Raw genomic sequence first — 17,744 nt, forward strand, 5'->3', positions numbered from 1 at the left:
CGCCGCCCGCGATCCGCCCGGAGGCCCGCGCCGGCGCCGCCGCCTAGCTCTGTTGCTTCGCGAGCCGCAGCATCCTCTGCCCTGACTCCGGGCATCCTCCGGCCGTCCGGGCGGCCTCGCCCCTGGTCCTTCGGGCGGACGTGCGGCCCGACCCTCGGCCCCGGCCGCGAGGGGTCGGAGTCCACCTGGGGGCGTCTGGGGCCGCGGTCGGGGACGCAGCCCTGGAGAGACGCGGGGAAGCGAGAGCCTGGGGTCCGAACCTCGACCGCTGCCCCGGTTCACTGCATGACCTTGGGCCAGTCCCGTTCCCTCTCAGGCTTCGGTGGAGTGTTTGTCCAGCGGTCTCCTACCACTTGCTGCTCGGAGTGCTTACGATGATGAGGTGTGCACGTTGAGAGTCCCCGAAATGGGGAGAGGGGAATTCCCAGGACACCCTGACGTGGGGACCCAGAGTCCAGTTTTAAATCGAGAGTCTCTGGGTTGGAGACTCTGCATCTCCATTAGTCATCGTTTGGCCTCGTCTTGGGCAGGTTGATTTCTGAGCCTTCTTTTCTTTATCCGTCATATGGGTTAATGAACCTCTGTGGGAAGCCAATGAAACAGGGTCTGTCAAGCAGCTTGGCACATAGTAAGTGTCCAACAAGCTGTTGGGAGGCACGCGGGTGGTTTGGGTCAAAGGCTTGCAGGAGAGGACTCTGGGGCTGGGGGAGGGGGGGAGGGTTTAGGTGTGTAGAGCCCAGCGCTGTGAGGGTTCTTTCCTTGTTGCCATCCCGCCGCCCCCCGTTTTACTTCTCTGTGCTGCTCAGAGCCGGGAAGGTGGTGTGGACTTGCGCAGGCAGCCCTGGTGTTGGAAACCCTGAGGTCAAGTTCTGGTAGATGGCTGAGGTCAGGTCTCATTTTCAAATACTTGGACCTTGTTGACCCGTCCAGAGCAAAAAGGGTATCTTATGTCTTTTGGGACGTGCTTAAAGCTTAGTAGCTGTTTGCAAGTGTATGATTGGGAAGCAGTTTTCAGGTACGGTATCTTGTTTAATTTTCACGTAGACTTTGCCAGGTAGGTGGTGACGTTATCCACGTTTCACAGGTGAGACTGAGGCTCAGGAAAATGAATGACTTGTCTGGGAATCTTACACTTATTAAGTGGTGGCGCTGGACACATTTCCAGGTAAACCCTGTATTGTCTCCCCTGTACCCTGATGTCTCTGCTTTCTCAACCAGCCATAGCTATTCAAAGCCACAGAGTATTCTTTTGTTTCTCCTGACTTCTGTGGCTAGGGGCTTTTCTTCCAGAGGCAAGGAAATAAGATCTTATATAAATTTTTTTTAACTCTTATTTATTTTTGAGAGAGACAGACAGACAGACAGAGTGTGAGTGGGGGAGGGGCAGAGAGAGAGGGAGACACAGAATCTGAAACACACTCCAGGCTCTGAGTGGTCAGCACAGAGCCCTATGCAGGGCTTGAACCCACAAACTGCAAGATCTTGACCTGAGCCAAAGTTGCCCACTTAACCAACTGAGCCACCCAGGTGCCCCAATAAGATCTTATATAAAGCTTCATTTAAATAGATACAATTCAGGGGTGCTTGGGTAGCTTAAGCTGTGAAGCATCTGACTCCTGATTACACGTCTGGTCATGATCTCATTGTGAGATCGAGCCCTGCATTGTGCTGTTAGCACAGAGCCTCCTTGGGAGTCTCTCTCCCTCTCTCTCTGCTCCCCTCCCCAAATAAATAAACATTAAAAAAATTAAATAGATACCATCCAAAGTGTGGACCTCAAAAAAGAGCTGGAATGTGTTTTTTTAAATTTTTAATGTTTATTTTTGAGAGCGAGAGACAGAGTGCAAGTGGGGGTGGGGCAGAGAGAGAGGGAGACACAGAATCCAGAACAGGCTCTAGACTGAGCTGTTAGCACAGAGCCCAATGCAGGGCTCGAACCCACGAACCATGAGATCATGACCTGAGCTGAAGTTGGACAGGTGCCCCTAGAGCTGGATGTTTAAAAGGGGGCTTCTCTGTCTGTCAGTCCCCTCCTCTTTAAAATGAAAAAAGTAGGCTAAGCTAGATGAAGGCCCTTTCAGTGATGTTGTGCAGTTCTGACGGCAAGCTAGTGGTTTAAAAGCATGGAATCAGACTGTCTGGGTTCAAGTCTCAACTCTGCCACCTCCAAGCTGTGTGCCACTGAGCAAGGTACTTCCATCTCTGTGCTGCAGCTTCCCCCTCTGTAGAATGAGGATAATAAAGTATCTACCATGTATGGCTGTTGTGAAGATTCATTTGAGCCTAATACTTGCAAAGTGCCTGGCATGTTTGATAAATGTAGTGATTATTATTTGGGCTTGACTTATACTATCTATTCTATTTATATACTTTGTGTCCTATTTACGGTTGGTGAGTGAATAAATTGAAGTATGTGCATAATACCAGGTTTGTCAACTTCAAGAGGTTGCTGCAGGCTTGAAACAGTAGCTGTCACAGAAGAACATTAGTATCAGTATTATTACAGGGTCGCTCCAGGAACCTGCAATCCCATGCCAGAATGAGTTGCAGAGAGAGCTGAAAGCTGATGGTAGGATGTCCACTCCCAGTTCAGTAAATGTGTGCTAAATCCCTCTGTGCAAGCACAATAGAAGAGGTGGAAATCAGTCCCCGGGCACCTGGGGGGCAGTCAGTTAAGCGTCCAACTTTTGATTTCAGCTCAGGTCGTGATCTCACGGTTTGTGAGTTCGAGCCCTGCTCCGGGCTCTGTGCTGGCAGCATGGAGCCTGTTTGGGATTCCCTCTCTCTCTCTCTCTCTCTCTCTCTCTCTCTCTCTCTCTCTGACCCTCGTCTGCATGCAGTCTCTCTCAAAATAAACATTTAAAACATTTAAAAAAATAATCATCCCAATGCCGTATACTTCAAGGATCTCAGACCTTAGTTTATATATTACTGCTTTTGAAATGATTTGACTTCTTTAAATGAATTCATAACTTGTGTTTAGCCCTCCTGCAGAGTAAAGGTGCTTGTTCAAATCTCTTCTTTTGTGTCCCTAGGCTTCTGTTGGGTGCCTGGGTTAGAAGCTTCGTTTTATCCACTGGTGTGCGGGTCCCTGAGAGAGAGCCTTCTCTTGTGCTGGTTAAGAATACAATGCTCTCGGTGTGGTTTACAAAAGCACTTAAGCGTGCCTTCGTGCATTTGGTCGTATTATAACCCTGCGAGGAAGGTAGGGCACAGATTTAATTTCCCCGTTTTGCAGAGTCCGGGGACCTGAGAAGCCAAGCTACTGGTAAGCAGCCCATTTCACATGGAAATTGGGTCTGCCTGCTCCAGGTCTAGTGCTCTTGCCCTGTGCTGCCTCAGGTTTTTCACTCCATATTTGCTGAGCAGCTGGTCTGTGTCAGGCCCTGTTCTAGCCTGGAGATAACGATGCTTCAGAGATAGATGAGATCCCTGCTTTATGCTGTGTTCATTCCAGGGGCAGCTATAGAAAAATGAACCAAGGCAGCCATTTGGAAAAGTGGCAGAAGGAACAGCAGGGGTGAAGGGTCTGAGGGAACAAGCTTGGTAAGTTCGGGAACTGAAAGAAGGCTCAGTGGCTGGAGCAGGTGAGTTGGGGTGGAAGGAGAGGGAGAGAGGAGAGGTGGGCTGACAGGGAGGGGTGAGGCCTCACTCAGATCGTACAGGGCCTTGTAGGCTAGAGTAAGCACTCGCGATTTGATTCTAAAAGCTTGGGAAGCTGGGGAAGGCTTTAGGAACGGGAATGACAGTAGTTTTTGGTTTTTTATTTTTTATTTTTTTCTAAATTCCCCCCCTGTTTTTTACTTATGTTTGAGAGACAGCACGAGCAGGGGAGGGTCAGAGAGAGAGGGAGACACAGAATTTGAATCAGGCTCCAGGCTCTGAGCTGTCAGCACAGAACCAGATGCGGGGCTCGAACCCACGAACCATGAGATCATGACCTGAGCCGAAGCCAGTGGCTTAACTGACTGAGCCACCCAGGCGCCTCAGTTTTTGGTTCTTTAAAAGATCCCTTTGGCCTTTGTGTGGTGCGTGGATTTTCAGGGGAATAAGCATGGTGGCCAGGAAGGTAGTTAGGAGACTAGTTGAGAGGCAACGATGGCCTGCCAGAGGGAGGCAGGGGAGCTGGGTACAAGAGGGTGGACTGGGGATATGTCTTGGAGGCAGGACCAGCAGGATGGTGCTTGGGAGAAGAGCTGAAGGAATCAGGGATGCCTCCTGGGTTTTTGGCCCGAGCAATTAGGTAGATGTTGGTGGTGCCATCTGCCTTTAAAATGATGAAAGAACGTTTTGGTAAGGTGCCCTGTGAGGAAGAATTCGCGGGGGTTGCTCCGGGCCTGTAGGAGGGGCACGTACCTTATAGTCTGTGGGGAGGAGATCCCCGATTACGCTGCAGGAAGACAGCCAGATGCATCTCCCTGAAGCCCTCACCGTGGACATCCGCAAGCCCCACTTTGCTGGCACCCTGGCTCTTTGCCAGCCTGTGGAGTGGCAGGCGTGGGCGTTGCCAGGGCAGTGCCCATCTGTCTCATGCTGTCGGTGTTGCTGCCCTGACTCGAGATCTTGGCTGATGAAGGCTGGAAGGAGGCTAGCCAGCTCTGGGAGAGGGTGAAGCTCACTGTCAGTGCCTCACATGGCCGCAGTGCCCCTGCCAAAGTGGTTCTTTTCCTTGGCCATCAAATGACGCTTCTAAAGTTTCAGAGCTTTTGATTTGGGAATCCCTTGAAAAGCTGTTGGGTTCTGCCAGAATTCCTGGAGGAGCCTTGAATGGAGTATTTCTCCTGAGCAAGAGAATTCGAGCGTTTTTTTCATGAGATCCTTGCTTTATGCTGTGTTCATTCCAGGGGCAGCTATAAAAAAATGAACCAAGGCAGCCATTTGGAAAAGTGGCAGAAGGAACAGCAGGGGTGAAGGGTGCTAATACTTGGCACTTGTAAATTTAGGCTTACAGTGTTGTAAGTTCCACACTGTGAAGAGAAGACTAATAATCTCCCCCCACCCCCTGCCTCCACTTGTATCGCCTTGTTTGCAGTATAGAATGTTCTTTCCTGTCTAAGCAGTCTTACCTACTAATGCCAGTCTGTGGAGATCACACATAGAATATGTACTATCCCCAGTTTACAGATAAGGCATTGAGATGCCAAGACGTTGTCATTTTTGTCAGTAATGTTAGGCACCTGCTAGGTGCTGGGTTCGGTAGGTCCTTGCTGCTCAGGGATTGGGTTTTGCATGACAGAAGTACCCTTGTCCCCCCGGGAGCTTGCTAGAAATGCAGAATCTGGGCCTAGATCTAGTAAACCAGGCTGCATTTTACCAACACCCTCTGGTGTCTCGTGTGCAAGTTAAAACTTGAGGTGCACTTATTTGGGACTAAGTGGCAAGCCTAGGGCTTGCCCATGATAATGATAAAAAAGGAACAGGAATAGCTAATATTTACTGAGACAAGTAGTCTGTTCTAAGTACTTGACCTACGTTGTCTTAGTCCTCATAGCAGCCCTGATCATGGGTACTGTTATGAATCCCACTTTCCAGAAGAGGAAAGTAGAGGCACAGAGAATTCACATACAGAGAATTCACATAATGTCCCCAGATCTGCCGCATCCAAGTCCATTGCTCCTTCTCCCGCTGGGTTTAAAAAATTTTTTTTTAATTTTTAAAAATTTATTTTTGAGAGACAGCACGAGCAGGGGAGGGCCAGAGAGAGGGAGATACAGAATCTGAAGCAGGCTCCAGGCTCTGAGCTAGCTCTCAGCACAGAGCCTGACGCGGGGCTCGAACCCACGAACCATGAGATCATGACCTGAGCTGAAGCCGGATGTGTACCCAACTGAGCCACCCGTGCGCCCCTGGGTTTTTCAGCTGGGCAGTACATCCCTGCTGTCTTGTCCAGAGCTATACGCCGGTAACTAGTGGTTTGTGCTGCTGATAAAGTGACTTGAAAGAATGTTTGAGGAAATCAGGGGAAGAACCCTTGAGCTATTTTAACTGAAGGAGATGGATGTCAGTCACTTGACCCATAGTCAAGAAACAGGTATCCAGTTTATAAGATAAGCACCTCTTACACTTCTTAACAGTCCAACACTCATGGCCAAAACAGCTGACGTGGGTAGGCGCCGCGAGCTTGTACTGAGTCATTCGACCTTTCACTGTTTCTTGATGGTGGTGATAGTATCTGTACCATGGAGAAGAGGGCAGCCAGAGTCCCACACCACCCACTGACTGGCTGCAAAGGATGCTTCAGTTTCCCACTCTGCCCTCTGTGGCCTCATTGTTCTCCTTTCAACATCTCCTTATCTTAAAGTCTTGGAAAGGTTTCTTGGTCAGGTATGCCCTAGAGCTTTAGTTTTTTTTTTTTGGTCACAGGAAATTCTAGTGTGAAAAGGCCGTAGGATGAGGTGGGGTGGGGCAAGAATTCCAGTAGCAATTCTGCCACTTGCTCTGTGACCTGAGGCAAGTAACTCAACCTCTCTGGTGCTCAGTCACTCTCAGTTTCAGGCTGAGTCTCAGTCTCCGTTGGTAAAAACTAAGGACCTGGAACAACTTTCCAAGGCTCTTGCAGCCCTGCCTGGAAGAATGAGTGTGGAGTTGAGTGGTATTTTCTTTCTTGGCGACTTCATGCTGGGCTTTCACCCAGACCTTCCGGGTGGGGCTTTGAAAGCCTATTTCTGGGCCGCCAGAGATCATTGATTGCCATCAGCTCATCTTATCAGCTTCCCACATCTGCACCGCAGCTGAGCTGTTCCTGTTTAAGGCTCATCTAGTCATGGTGACACATGGCGTCTCCTCACTTTGTCTCACTGCAGGCATTGAGCTCTTCACACCCAGGCCCATCTATCTTTAGTATGCTGATTTATTTAAATCAGAGTTTGCGTTAGAGAGCACCAGTGATAATTGTGGTGGGTGTGGTTTTATTTTTACACTTTTTGGCAGGGTATTTGCAGCGCTTGCGTTTTGTCATATTTGAACATGGTGTATAAGTGGAAGTGGGTCCAAGGGAGCTAGGAATTTCTCGGGAGCGAAGACACGACTTGCTCTGACCTCCTCTGGGGTCCTTCACATCACCTTCAGCAGTGGTTCCGGGAACTGCTTGCTTCGGGCGGTTGTGTGGGAATAAAGTAAACAGAAACTAGAAGCTCATGGCGTGGCCTCCAGCAGCGTAGTGGATTGCAGTAATTATTACTTTAGAACACATTTCGGTAACCTAAGCAAAAACAATCTAGCTAGTAAATCACAAAAGATTCCATTCAGGTAAGATAAAATATCAGCTCAGGTTACTTAAGATAACCACAAGAAGATAGTTCTTGGTGGAAATAGTTACTAGTTTTGCAAGATCTGCAGTAACGAGTCAGATTCTAACCTAAGAACTACATTGTGTCTTTCCTTCCTTATTTCTTTAGCTGACAGCATTTCTAATAGGATTTCCCCCCTGTTTATACATATGATGAATTTCTGTTGAGGAAAAATGAGGAAAGTCCTGAAAAGATCAAATGTAAGGTACACTTTGGGGTACCTGGCCAGCTTAGTTGGTGGAACATGTGACTCTTGATCTCGGGGTTGTGAGTTCAAGGCCCATGCTGGGTGTAGAGATGGTTCAAAAATAAAATCTTTTTAAAAAAATGCTCTTAAAGATTCATTTTAGAGGTGCCTGCGTGGCTCAGTAGGTTAAGCGTCTGACTTTGGCTCAAGTCATGATCTTGCAGTTCGTGGGTTTAAGTCCCTTGTCAGGTTCTGTGCTGGTAGTTCAGAGCCTGGAGCCTGCTTCAGATTCTATGTCTCCCTCTCTCTGCTCCTCTGATGCTCTTGGTCTGTATGTCTGTGTCTCTTAAAGAATACATAAACATTAAAAAATAAAAAATAAAAAAGATTCACTTTAAGTCCTACCACCCAGAACTAGCCACTGTTAACATCTTACTATCCAAAGGCAAAGATATCCCTAAATATATTTTATCTAATGGATATACGATTCTTACTTAATTTCCCCCATTGTCATTTAAGCTAGTTTTAATGTAATATCATAAATAATGCTACAGAGGATATCTTGATGGTTATTTTTGTGTAAACCTTTGCATTTCTGATGATTTCTTTAAACTAGATTATTTTGTTAAAATTTTTAATTACAAAGACAGCCTCCTTCAATCACTGTGTTTTTACATTTATTTTTTGAGAGATAGAGAGAGACAGAGCATGAGCAGGGGAGGGTCAGAGAGAGAAGGAGATGCAGAATCAGAATCAGTCTCCAGGTTCTGAGCAAGCATTCAGCACAGAGTCTGACACAGGGCTCAAAGCCACCAACGGCGAGATCATGACCTGAGCCGAAGTCGGACGCTTAACCAACTGCCACTCAGGCGCCCTTAAATCACGTTTTTAACAAGGCGGTGTCTAAATAAAATTGGAAAGACAGACATTTTACTACAATTTGGTAGAGAGAACTTGCTTGTGAAATGGTATCCTAACTCAATTTCAGCGTATTTGTCTACTTGCGGATATGTATTTAGATAAATGTACACTCAAAGTGTGCCTTTCATTTTGCATCTGGAAATATTCATTTCCTATTTCAGAACATGTTTCCATGTTTAGTAATTATGAACTAGTAAACTTTCCCTAGCATTGGCATTTGTTTCCAGCCTTTTATAATGACACACAGTGCTCTAATGAACATCTTTGCTTCTCTCTCGGCCTCATGAGAGAACAATTCTAATGAATAAAGAAATGGTTTGGGGAAAGTTGGAATTTTCAAAGTTCCTTCTTAAACTTTTATTAGGATCCTCCAAAAGTAGTAAAAAAAACAAAAACCCCAGCTTTATTGAGATATAATTCACACACCATAAAGTATCTTCTAATAGTTTTTCTCAGCCTTCTTGACTCCTTCTCCTTAATCCATTTTCTTTTTCATACAGAATTGCCAATGTATAAGACCCAGAACATGGGCTTATGTAAACCCTCCATTCTGCGAGCAAGCCGTTGAGTGGGGACGTTAACTGGAAATGCTGCACATCCATTATCAGGGCTGTGCCCTGTGTGAGCTGTGAGAGCAAGCTTATCATTGTGCAGCTGGACGGTGAACGCTGACAGCTGGTGGACTTTTGGAGAGGGATTTTTAAAAAGTATTGAACTCAGCATATTACTGAAATAAGCTCTATGATTTATGGGAAATTCTGCATCATCGACTTCGGGAACAGTTTACCGTAGAGGCAGCACATGTAGGGAGAGCTTCCCCAACATTAATGTGCACACCAGTCATCGAAGTCTTGGTAAAATGGGATTCTGATTCGGGGGATCTAGATGGGGTTAGATACTGCAGAGTTAAACCAGGTGGAAAAGGTGAAGACTTTAGGTAGCACTCAGTACAGCATCCAAAATTATATTGAATGACATGGATTAGCATGAGGTTATTAGCACTATTCTCTTTTAAACTCATTTCGTTCTATATCAAGGAGAATATTTGTTTGGTTCCTGTCCATTTCTTAACACTTGCTAAGCTGGTTTTCTAACCAGGAGAGATCAAACCTCAGCCTTTAGGTAAGCCATAGGATCTAGCTAGAATTTAGTAATGTCGTTGTGTGTCCTAATATTTATTTTCTTTTTTTTCCAATATTTTTATTTATTTTTGAGAGAGAGAGAGAGACAACGTGAGCAGGGTAGAGTCAGAGAGAGACAGAGACACAGAATCCGAAAACAGGCTCTAGGCTCTGAGCACCTGTGTGGGGCTCGAACCCATGAACCATGAGATCATGACCTGAGCTGAAGTTGGACACTCAACTGACTGAGCCACCCAGGCACCCCCTTATATTTATTTTCATAGTTACCTTCTGTGTACAGTAGGTGATACTGACTTTCTATTCATGCTAGTGACACAAAGTTTCTTTGTGTTTAAAGAAAGTAGATTTAAAGAAAAACCTTGAGTAAATAATAGTACAGGTGGCACGTGGAAATGGTAAAAATTGTGAGGAGACAATCAGATGACTGATATTTAGGGCTGGTGTAGGAAAAAGGCCATGAACTTTGGAGCCAGTTAGACCTGGTTTCTGCGTATTTTGCCACTCATTAACCCGGTGTGCCACATTACTTCCCTCTCCCCTGCTCAGGGCTTTTCTCCTCCAAATTGGGTCAGGGCAGAAGCACCTCCTGTGGGCCAGGCCCCGTGATGCTTGTCTCCTCGGGTCCTCAGCTCCAAGCCAGCAGGCTAGTGGTGGTCTTCCCATTTTACAGACACGCAGATAGGCTCAGAAGGAACTTGTGCCAGGTTCCAGAGCTAGTAGTGGTAGGACTGGGTTTCAATTTCAAGCATACCTGCCTCTTTCGTTATTCCGGGACACTTCCTTCTTTTAAGTGTAGATTTTGCTGTGGCTCTCTACCCAGCTGAATGACAGTCTGATTAAAATGAAAAGTCATTGAGGGGCGTTTGGGTGGCTCAGTCGCTTAAGCGGCCGACTTCCGATCAGGTCATGATCTCACGGTTCCGTGGGTTTGAGCCCAGTGTCAGGCTCTGTGCTGACAGCTCAGAGCCTGGAGTCTGTCTTCAGATTCTGTGTCTTCCTCTCTCTCTGACCCTCCCCCGCTCACACTTTGTGTGTGTGTCTCTCTCTTTCTCAAAAATAAGCGCTAAAAAAAACCCAAAAAACAAACAAACAAAACCCACGAAAGTCATTGAGGGGAGCCTGGGTGGCTCAGTCAGGTAAACATCCAACTCTTGATTTTGGCTCAGGTCATGATCTCACAATTCATGAGTTCGAGCCCCACATGGGGCTCCAAGCTGACCATGTGGAGCATGTTTGGGATTTCTCTCACTCTTTTTCTCTCTGCCCCTCCCCTGCTCTCTCTTTCTCTCTCAAAACAAATAAACTTCAAATAAAATAAAAATAAAATAGTTTAAAAAAAAGAAAAGTCATTGAGCACACCCATGTTCACTGCAGCATTACTCATAATTACCAAGAGGTAGAAGTAGCCCAAGTGTCCACGGACAGATCAGTGGACAAAGAAAATGTGGTGTACACATAAAATAAGATTTTATCTGGCCTTAAAAAAAAGCAAGGTGATCTTGTCACATGCCACAGCACAGAGGCAGAGTGGTGGTTTCCAGGGGCTGGGGAAAGGGGAAATTGGGGTGTGTTTGCTTGGTAGGTATAGAGATTCAGTTTGGCAAGATGAAAAAGTTCTAGAGATCTGTTACACAACAATGTGGATGTAGTTGACACTATTGGACTGTACGCTAAAAAATGGTTAAGAGGGTGCATTTTATCTATAAGTGTAGTTTTTTTACCACAACTAAAAATTTCTTAAAAGTAGAAAAAAGAAAAAAAGCCATTGGTCAGAAGGCATTTTTTTTCATTTTGGAAATGTCAAGCATACATAAAACTAGACTGATAGAATCAACCGTGAACCCATTACCCACTTCTAGCCGTTATCAGCGCAGGGCACTTCTGTTCCAGCTGTAGCCCCGCCCCACTCTGGATTATTGTGATTCCACACGGTACCTAACTTTATCTGAAAACACTTGTATGTGTATGCCTAAAAGTAAGAACTATTCTTAAACATTATTTTTAATGTTTTTATTTATTTTTGAGAGACAGAGAGAAACAGCGTGAGCAGAGGAGGGACAGAGAGACAGGGAGACACAGAATCTGAAGCAGGCTCCGGGCTCTGAGCTGTCAGCACAGAGCCTGTCATGGGGCTCAAACCCACGAGCCGTGAGATCATGATCTGAGCCAAAGTCGGACGCTTAGCTGACTGAGCCACCCATTCATCCCAAGAACTTTTTTTTTTAAAGACACCACTTTCACACCTAAAAAAGGTAGTAATAATTCTTTAACATTATCTAATATCCAGTGTGCAAATCTGCTTGATTGTCTCATACAGTTTGTAATAGTTGGTTCATTTGAATCAAGTTCCAAAAAGGGCCCCAGTCAATCACCACCGAATGTTACATTTGGTTGATTTACGTGTCTTACATCAAGAGTGGACATTGTTCAGCAGAGAAACAACCTCACTTCTATCCTGGGTTAGAACTTGGAATGGGAAGTTCCTGGTGGGAAGGCTGTTCTGGCTTCACAGCCTCGTGGTGGTTCAGAGCGGAAGTTCTGTGTGTTGGGGCACACGGGGGTGGGGGGATTTGTGAGACAGCCCGGGGATAGGGTGAGATGACTTTTACAGCTCCAGGAGTGGGCCCTGCTGATAACTCCCACCTGTAGCTAAAGGTGTACATTCAGGATATCCACCACGGCATTGTTTGCAGCAGCAAAAGACCAGAAACCATGAGAAGACCCTCGGTCGTGGAATAATCATATACGTTATAGATTTATTTATTTATTTATTTATTTAAGTAAACTCTACACTCAACTTGGGGCTGGAACTCATGACCCTGAGATCAAGGGTCACATGCTCTACTGACTGAGGCAGCCAGGCGCCCCATCAAATTATAAAGCAACCACAGCGTGACATCCAAGCAGCTTTTTAAAGGGGCTGGTGGTGGTGGTGGTGGTGCAGAAATTGCTTCCAAGATCTATAAAGTAAGATGGAGAATGGTACATAGTACACCTCCAATTGAGTTAAAAAAAAAAAAGGGAGAGCAAGCTGGATACATTAATGCTTAGGTATGGGTGGGGTACCTCCCCAGGGGCCGGGGGGGGCTACTTGTTCATTACTGTACAGCTTGAGTTGTTTTAACCTATGCATATATTGATACACACATGTACATATGCAGAGATGTGTGTGTCAGAATGAGTTTATAGGTAGGCCTTTAAATAAGACACGCCTAGTTTTGAATCCTGATTTTCCACTTAATTGCTGTGAGACCTTGGGCGCATTGATTTCTCTGAATGTCCCATCCTTATTTTTAAAATGAGGCTAATACCTATTCCTCATAAGGTGCTGTTGAGGATTAAAAGAGGAATATACATTAAGCTCTTGATAGTCTATGAATTGCAACTAATGAATACGACAAAACCGCAGACCCACGCCGATCCTAATGAGAAGTATCCTCTAGATTTGAAGATATTTTTATGAATGTATTTTCTGAATGTTTCACCACTGGATACAAAAAGGGTTTCTTTCCCTCTCTTTTCCTCCAGATGAATGCTTTCTTTCTTTGCCCGTTTGGGTTATCAAATAGCAGGGCATGCATGGTGCCAGTTTGAATTCAGAGCAGGAATTTATTTGTTCATGGTTCTTGTATGTGATCTTTGTAGGTTTCTTTTTTTTTTTTTTTTAATGTTTTATTTATTTTTGAGACAGAGAGAGACAGAGCTTGAGCGGGCAGGGGCAAAGAGAGAGGGAGACACAGAATCGGAAGCAGGCTCCAGGCTCTGAGCTAGCTGTCAGCACAGAGCCTGATGGGGGGCTCAAACCCACGAACGTGAGATCATGACCTGGGCCGAAGTTGGAGGCTTAACCGACTGAGCCACCCAGGCGCCCTGTAGGTTTCTTTCCAGATAAGTAGCCTATCTTCCTAAGACACTTAGTCTGAAATCAAGTTGATAGTCTTTTTCCCACCAAAGAAAAAATAGCTTTATTGCCATCCCCCTTCTTGATTATAAGAAACAAAATATATGCACCTATCAAAGAGGCCAAAGGAAGCAAAAAAAAAAAAATCTCTTGCAAGCTCAATCCCAGAGTAAATTACCCTTACGAGTATTTTGCATTAGGCTAAGACTGAGCATTAATTTATTAGTTTATTTAATTCTTAGAATTGTTTTTTAAGGTATGTATTATTAACTGCATTTTATGTAAGAAACTATGATTTATGAAGCTTCCTCAAGATTTTGTAGCTGAGTAGCAGTGCAGAAATTAAAACCCTGAGCTGTTGAACACTAAAGCTCACGCTTTTAGCAAGCAGCCTGCTTGGCGTTCTCTCTCCCTCTTTTCTCTGCCCCTCCCCCACTTGTGCTATCTCTGTCTCTCTCAAAATAGATAAATAAACTTAAAAAAATAATAAAGCTCTTATTTTTACCCATGACTTTACACTGTTTCCCTCACATCTTTTTCTGTACATGTGCACGTATGCATGTAAACATAAATCACATCACAGTAACTTCTGTTTGGTAGCCTGCTTTTTTTCACCCAGCCAAATGTCACAAACATCTTCCCAGAAGTAAATACTTAGAGGTTTGTTGCCATTCTTAATGACGGCATAATTTCCCACTTTAGAGATGTGTTACAGCTTAACCAGTCCTTTATTGATGAGTATTTGGGTGGTTAGAGATGCTGTAATAAATATCAACGTGTATGTGCGTCTTGCACATATTTTCAGTGATTGGTGTCCTTAATTATATCCTTAAAAGAATTCCAAGAAATGGAGTTGCTGTTTCAAAGGAGTGTTACATTTTGACTATTACATTTCAATGGATTGATTGATTCAAGGTTTTGATTACTCAACTGCTAGCAAATAATCTATACCAGTTTGAGATGCTGTGGCTCTTATGTGTACTGTAAAGGACAGTTTGTAAGTTTTTGGACAATTCACGCAACTATCTGGCTATAAAGAGTACCGTAGTAACAACAGACTGTATTTTAGTGGTCTGTTACTTTGACATCTTTGGTCTAAATGCCTTTAGGGCTGAGGTTACATGACATTAGAATATTAAAGATTCCAGTAGTGTAGATCTCATGGAAGCTTTTTTATGACATTTCACCATAAAGTTAAGATAAGTATTTTTATTCCTCCGGCCCTTTGTTCATCAGTTAAAACATTTCCTTTCCTTTCCTTTCCTTCCTTCCTGCTTTTCTCCCTCCCTTCCCCTTTCTTCCATTTCCCCTCCCTCCCTTCCTCTATCCCTTCTTCCCTTCCTTCCTTCTGTTTTGATGCCCAAACATGGTGCTCAGACTCACAACCCAGAGATCTAGAGTCACATGCTCCACTGACCGAGCCAGCCAGGCGCCCCAAAACATTTTTACTACCTCATATTCATGGTGGTCAGTAAAACCGGGTAGATGAAAGGAAGAAAATAATGAGTGTTAACAACTGGATACTATTTTATTACTTTGCTAATTAATTTCACAGAATTTTTCCATAACCTTTTTAATTTATTTTTCTGACCACACAATATATTCCCACTGTTCGAAACACAAGGAGTCTAAGTGGTATACATGCAAAGGCTCCCTTCTGCGCTTCGCCCTCACCATGTGGCTCTTTCCCTATAGGCAGCCCGTGTTATTATCTGGCTCATGAATATCCCTTAAAATATATTTTATCACATATAAGCAAATATAGAACTGTTTCCTCAACACAAAACCAATGTCCTTTTGTGTTTGTTTATTTTTGAGAGAGGGAGAGAAAGAGAACTTGTGCGTGCACTTGAGTGTAGGGTAGGGGCAGAGAAAGAGAGGGAAGGGGAGAGAGAGGGAAAGAGAGAGAGAGAGAGAGAGAGAGAGAGAGAGAAAGAATCCCAAACAGGCACCACACTGTCAGCGTAGAGCCTGACGCAGGGCTCAGTCTCACACATTGTGAGATCATGACCTGAGCCAAAACCGAGTTGGATGCTTAACTGACTGAGCCACCCAGGCACCCTCCCCCCCCCAGCAATGACCTTTTAAAAGGTCTGCATGGCAGTGATGTTATTTTTCAACAAGAGATGAATAATCTTGTCTCGAAAATTGTGTGACTCCCTCCCATTGTGATACTGGCCATTATGGGAACCAGAGACCCAGAATTGGACTTGCTTTCTTGGTGTGGTTCAGGGATTACCAACAAAGTCCTGATACTTCAAAACCGCAGTGGTGGTGAGAGAGTAGTGTTGATGGTGTTAAGGTGGATACAGAGTAGAAAACAGCCACTTCCCCCCCGAGAGAAACCTGCCCGGGGAGTTGGTTCAGGCCTGGCTAATGCGGAGTTGCTTTATCTTCTTACCGGGGAGTTGCAGTGTTTTTCAGATGGCCCACGTGATCTGTGGCTTCAGTGGCCTTTCAGATGCTCTGAGTCCTTGAACTCCAGGCCAGGGTGGTTGGCAGGTGGTTGCCTGGTCTGATCTCAGAGGGCACTGCATCGGAATGCATTGATTAAATATGCATTAGCATGCACTCTGCGAGCCTGCGGATTGCTCCTTTGGGCAGGGCTGTTTCTGGTAAATTGTCAGACCTCTCTCTTTTTCCCCTTTGAAGATACTACATGCTCATTAAAGAGTAGATCACTATTGATATCTTGATGGGTCTTATTTTTATATAATTGTGATTGCCTGCATTCAGTTTTGTAAGCTGCTTTTTCGTTTATGATAAACATTTTCCATGTCATTACAGACCCTTGGTAAGTGTCATTTAAAAACATGGACTAGGGGTGCCTGGGTGGCTCAGTCAGTTAAGCATCTGACTTTGGCTCAGGTCATGATGATCTCTTGGTTCGTGAGTTCAAGCCGTTCATGAGGGCTCTCCATTCTCAGTGCAGAGCCCACTTTGGATCCTGTCTCCCTCTCTTTCCTCCCCTACACCTCTCGCTCACACTCTCTCTCTCAAAAATAAAAACATTACAAAAAAGATAAAGGTCTAGGGGCACCTGGGTAGCTCAGTCAGTTACGTGTCCAACTTTGACTTAGGTCATGATCTCGCAGTCTGTGAGTTTGAGCCTTGAGCCCCTCATCGGTCTCTGTGATGACAGCTCAGAACCCAGAGCCTGCTTCAGATTCATTGTCTCCTTCTCTCTCTGTCATTCCCCCACTCATGCTCTGTTTCTATCTCTTTCAAAAATAGATAAACATTAAAAAAATTAAAAAAAGATAAAAGTCTAAAGAAAACTTCTTAAAAAAAAAGACATTTGTATGGCAGGCCTTTCTTAATCAGATTGTGTGCACGTGAACTTGGTTATAGAGAGATGCCTATAGGAGCCAGGCAGGAAGTACAAATGCACAGAGCGTGCTGGGTGTGAGACTGTAGAAAGGGGGGTGGGGCGGATTGGAGAGGCTGGGTTCTCCAGCGTGGCAGGTGTTGCTCAGTTCCATTGCTACCATTTGGGTCATGGACCAGGGCTGTTAGATACTCCTATTGTTTAAGAGAAGCAGAAAACCTGGGTTTTAAAATTTTTTATTTTTTATTATTTAAAAAATTTTAAGTTTATTTATTTATTTTGAGAGAGAGAGTGTGAGAGCATGGGTGTGCAGGTGCGCACGTGAGTGGGAGGGTGGGGTAGGGAGTGGCCGGGGAGAGGGAGGGAAGCTCAAGCAGGCTCCAAGCCATCAGTGCAGAGCCCTACATGGGGCTCAGTCTTATAAATATGAGATCGTGACCTGAGCTAAAGTCAGGAGTTGGATGCTTAACTGACTACTGACTGAGCCATTCAGATGCCCCAAACCTGTTTTTTTTTAAATGTGAAATTGATGTGTTTTTTTTTTTTTGAGAAAACAGAAAATTTTACATATTCAGAGAATAATATGGGAAATAACTAGGATTGACAGCTGTTAACATTTTTTCTTATTTTTTCAAGCTTCATTTCCCTGTTTTTGTTTTGTTTTGTTTTTTGTTTTTTTTAATTTTTTTTAATGTTTTATTTATTTTTGATACAGAGAGAGACAGAGCATGAGAGGGGGAGGGGCAGAGAGAGAAGGTGACACAGAACTGGAAGCAGCTCCAGGCTCTGAGCTAGCTGTCAGCACAGAGCCTGACGTGGGGCTTGAACCCACGAATGTGAGATCTGACCTGAGCCGAAGTCGGATGCCCAACTGGCTGAGCCACCCAGGCGCCCCTGTTTTTTGTTTTAAGTAAATTCACCTCCGAATGTGGGACTTGAACTCATGACCCTGAGTTCAAGAGTTTCATGCTCCACC

General features: G+C 44.9%; 1 protein-coding gene across 3 annotated transcripts in view; it reads left to right on the top strand.

Moving 5' to 3' along the window:
* The first annotated feature begins 78 nt into the window (after window positions 1–78).
* KIF3B (kinesin family member 3B) overlaps window positions 79–17,744 on the top strand; it is a 40,539-nt gene continuing 22,873 nt past the window's right edge. The window contains exons 1-2 of one of the 3 annotated variants that reach the window (XM_029916911.1): window positions 79–382; window positions 1,085–1,165. The gene's annotated coding sequence lies outside the window, so the exon portion shown is untranslated. Of the gene's footprint in view, window positions 383–1,067; window positions 1,166–17,744 lie in introns of those variants that run through there. The other 2 variants (XM_029916913.1, XM_029916912.1) reach the window with 2 other exon arrangements.

Source organism: Suricata suricatta, chromosome 12 (assembly GCF_006229205.1).
Source record: "Suricata suricatta isolate VVHF042 chromosome 12, meerkat_22Aug2017_6uvM2_HiC, whole genome shotgun sequence".
In the NCBI taxonomy this organism is placed as follows: Eukaryota; Metazoa; Chordata; class Mammalia; order Carnivora; family Herpestidae; genus Suricata; species Suricata suricatta.